The sequence below is a fragment of the Morus notabilis genome, unplaced genomic scaffold (genome assembly GCF_000414095.1).
Source record: "Morus notabilis unplaced genomic scaffold, ASM41409v2 Scaffold365, whole genome shotgun sequence".
NCBI classification, from domain to species: Eukaryota; Viridiplantae; Streptophyta; class Magnoliopsida; order Rosales; family Moraceae; genus Morus; species Morus notabilis.
In genome coordinates, this window is record NW_010362906.1 from 485209 (window position 1) to 490155 (window position 4947).

Genomic DNA, 4947 nt, shown 5'->3' on the forward strand with positions numbered 1-4947 from the left:
CTTTTGTTATTAGTTAAATTTTTTTTTAAAGTCAATTGGTTGAAGATCTGCAAGTTGTATGGGGACAAAATTTGGGTTTTATGTTTGTTTTCTTAAGCTTGTTCATGAGTTTTTAAATTTGCTTTTTTTTTTTTGGCTAGTAAGTTTGAATATGAGACTGAATATGGAGTTGAAAATTTCCCCCTTTTTTTATTTGTTTTCGCTGATTATGGAGATTAGATAACCGGGCAAATGACATCGGTTGCCCTCATTAGTGGATCACGTGACTTGTACGTGGTCAATTCCGTCCAAAAATCTAACAGCATTTTCAATTGGATCAAAATTGTAATGAATTTCAAACGTTAAAGAGCCTATTATCGGAAAAAAAAAAAAAATTTAGAAGACATTTAGTTCCTGAATTAAAATTATTAGATTAAAATTATTTTTAATTTATGTATATTTTTTTAAAAGAAAATACTATAGTGAATTATGAATCATAATTTAAATTGAAATGCGAATCTCTTAACTAAACAATTTTTAAGAGATCAATCTGTCAATCACAAAAAATTGAAGAGGGTTCCATGAAAAAAAGCTAAACTTTTAATAATATTAAATAATAACAAAATTGTAATAAAAGACAAAAAATGGGTTTTACAATTAGGCTTCAATTTTTTGAAAAGTAAAAAGACACATGATAAATAGAGAAGTTAAAAAGTGAGAAAGAGGGTGATTAAATAAGTAATCTTAATATTTCTCTAGTCTTTAATTACGATATATTTTTCTTAAAAAATGGGAGGACACATGATAAGTGATCAAGTTAAAAAGTAAAAAAGAGAATGATCAAATAAGTGATCTTAACATTTCTGTAATTACAATTTATAAACAAATGATCTTAACATTTCTGTAATTGCAATCTATAAAAAGACACATATCTCTATATCGTCTTTAATGATATAAAATTAGGTATTTATTTTTGAAAAAAAAATCAACACTTAAGATTTAGGAATATAAAAATGTATGAAATATCTTCTTACATTCGGAAACGTATGAAATATCTTCTTACTTTTTAGCATAAAAAATATTTGATTAATGGAAATTTTAGTTTCCGAAATAAAACAACTACATCAATGCGGTATTATATAAATGGAAATAAAAAGATATTTTAATTCTTGATTGCGTTTGATAGGATTCATCAATTGACAATTTGGAGAGCACTCGAAAATTCATATAAAATGTTACTATAGTTGGAAATGAAAAATAGACCCTTCAGTCGAAACTTGAAAAGTACTAAAACATTTACATTAGATCCATTCTTTTTTTTTTTTTTTTTGTTCATTTACACTTGTGAGTTGGAGGATTTAAACCCCTAAGTGTGTAACAATCATTAGGCTTTACTCTCAACCACATCAAATTTCAATCTGACTCCATAAACTGTAACTATTAACTTTTCTATTTTTTTATGAAATTAATTTTTCTATTTTGGCTTGCAGTCATGGTGATTTTGTTTCTAACTTTCTTTCTTTTTCAAAGCTAATCTTTTCGTAGCACTAAAAAATAAAAGTATAGTTTAATTATTTTATTTTGAACTACTAGACTAATTTAGTGTTGTTCATCAATCAGTGACTGACAATTTTTGTCGTTCAACCTCCGACCGATATCATCAGTTTTTTAAAAAATACAAACCGACGCCGACTGAAAAATGTAAAAACTGAAGGTTTAGTGACCGTCACTTTTGATTTGGTTTCGGTTCAATCACCGACTATACTTGCATGGCTGTAATGGAAAGAGGAGAACAACGAAATAGATGGCGGTGGCTCTAGGGTTGGACGGAGGAAATAAAGACGAAGAAGGAGGAGGAGGACTCGCTACTGGTTTTGAGGTTAGAAGTCATCTCTTTTTTCCTTTGGAAAATTTTATTCGTACCCCTAAAAAATATAAATGCACCCCTTAAATAGTAAAATGACTAAAAAGGACACCTTCAAGAAAGGAAAAAGAAGCATTTTCGATACCTCTCGTGCACTCCTTTTTCCAATAGATTTTCTTCACTAACTCCTTCCTTTTTTCAATTCTCACTCGAGAGTTCTCACCCTCTTTCTCCTACTCTTTTAAACAAGAAACTTTCTCCCTCAATTTTGAATCCATGTCCCCTCTGCTTGTTTTCTTCCACTTTTATTTATTTATTCAACTTTCTCATTACTCTTCATCCCACTCCTCCATTGCTTTTATCCACTTGTTATGATGTTTTTGATGCGAATAATAATAATTCTACCAAAACGAGTTTATTCATAGATATAGTAAAAAAATAAAAACTCGACAAAGAATCAAAGAAACACAAGACAAATTGATGCAGGACGACGCAAAGAGAAGAATTTCAGTGTAGATGGATTTGAAAATGCATTCAAGTTCCATTTGAAAAAAAAAAAAAAAAAGCTTTCAAGTTTTGTGTTTAGATTTGAAATTGATGGTCTTCATCCGTGAATGATTTTTTCTTTTTTTACTTGTTAATAATTTGATCTAACAGAAAATAAGTTATTATTCGTGGGTGTATTAATAGTGAAACAAAACATTTAAAACTATGGGTGGCAATTTGAGTCATGACATGACAACAGAACTTTAATCTGTACGAAATTAGCGGGTTTAGGTTTATTATAAATAAGTTTGAGTCATAAACGGGTTGACACCATTAACAAACAAGTTGAGTTAGGATTAACCTTCTAATATGAAGTGACCCGAATCGATACGATTAATTATATATGTTATTTATAAGTTAAATTATATAAGATATAATATACAAGTTTAAATGATGCATTAAACACAGATAATATATATTTCAAAATTTTAGATAAATTTTACTTACTTATCTTAAAAGAAAAGAAAAATTGACTAATAAAACTATTAACATGTTAATGATGGTGTTATTTAAATCCTAATTATGTCAATTATTTATTTAATATATTCATTTTAATGAGTTATGTAGGTTAATAAAATTAACACAATTAATAAACGGATCGTATTTGAATTGATATTTTTGATACGTTTAATAAATAAATTATGTGTGTATTGATGTTCTCTGACACGATTAATAAACTGGTTGAACAGATTCATAACCCATTAATACGAATTGTCACTCTATTTAAAACCTATTAGAGTTCAGGGATATAATCGTATTAAAAAAATAATTTTTATAGAAAGGGTTGCCTTTATAAAAGAATGAGGTGTGAATACAAATTTGAAAAATGCGGCAAATAACATATTTTCACACCTTAATTGAATTATATAACATAACTAATTAATATATTTAGTAGATAGCATTTTGAAGTTTATGATACATATGTATTATATGATTTACCAATCTTTGCCATGTTTTATTTTACCGTTTCTTTCTCAATTTCTTTCACTCTCTGTTTCTCTACTCCCCTCTCTATCTCTCTCATCTATTTCATTCTCCTTCTCTCTCGTCTCTCTCTGCACTATCGAACCTCCATTTGTCTCGGCGAGGATGTTGTCCAATCTGAGATTCTCGTCTTCAACGTCACGAATCTTGGCCGCCGTCGCCGTTGACAGAGATATAGTCTGACCACTCAGGTTGCACGGAGGAGATCGACTGCGTTCTTCTGACTTTCCAGCTCGGAGATTGTCTGCGCTATTCCAAGTTCTGGCGAGGAGATTGCCCACATTGTTCCAAGTTCAGGCGACGAGATTACGACGGAAATCCCTGCGACGGCATCTCGAATCGGCGCCGGAGAAGAAGGCTGGCATCGCGAATCGTCGACGTTGACATCTCACGCACCACCGGTGTTGGCGATGGCGCTCCGGATATGACAACATGTGAAGAGTGGTCGGGGCATTTTCGGGGTTTTGAAAATGTTTGGGGAAAATATGCTGTAAACTTCCATCTTCTCAATATATGTTACTATTTTCAATCCACCGAACCAAAAATGCTATTTTGCACCTTCTCCCATCAAATTTCCCTTTCCTTTTTCAAACTTTGTTCAAAAGCCAAAGTTTTGGGCTTGGACCTAGTTTCTACTTAGGGGTTTGACATATAAAAGAAATAAAATAAAATAAAAAAGAAAATCAAGATGTACGATTCGGTTCACCGACCGACGACGTCAGAAACCGCTCCCGTCGACTTTTTCTATTCGATTTCAGTCAGTTTCGTCGGTTTTCCGGTTATTTTGTGCATCCTTAACTACTACCACACCATATTATTTTAGTCTTTATAGTAATTACTAAAAGTCAGTTTAGTATCAATCTACGATTAAAAGTAATAATTGTAATTATTATCAATGGTAAATACTGACATAGCAACAATAAAAAAAATTAATCGAAATCAGTAGTTCTATTCATGAAATACTTCTTCGTTCATTAGTGCACGCTATAAAAAATTAACCCACCTTTTCAAGCTAAGCTTTTTCTTTTTCTCCCTCGTGGGCAAGAATGCACGTCTTCTTAACAAGAAGTATATTTGACTTGTATGTGTCTTTTGCTAATGACGTACATATTGTACATTATTCAAAAATACATATTTTTATTTACTGTCCTTATAGAACATGAATAAGCTCATTCAATACATCGAAAACAACGATCACCCAATAAATACCGACTAAACTAACCTAGATCGGCAAATATCATGGATGCAAAGTTGCAGAAAAAATGACGTCTTAGGCCCTGTTCACTTCGCTGATTCGAGTTTAGAATTCGAGTTGAGATGTAACTTTATGTGAGAGTTTTTTACTGTAACAAAAAAGTTAGATGTGATTGTTTGTGAGAGCTTTTTACTGTAAAAAAATTTAAATTCTAAACTCGAATCAGCGAAGTGAACAAGACAGTTCATTTATTATCTTTTTTCACAACCCTCCCGTGTCACTTCATCAACTCAATTATTAATGTACTTCTATCAGCTCAAGTATCCCATATAATTAGTGGTCTCGACTTTCTTTGTTCATAACTTTAGAGGAAAAAAAA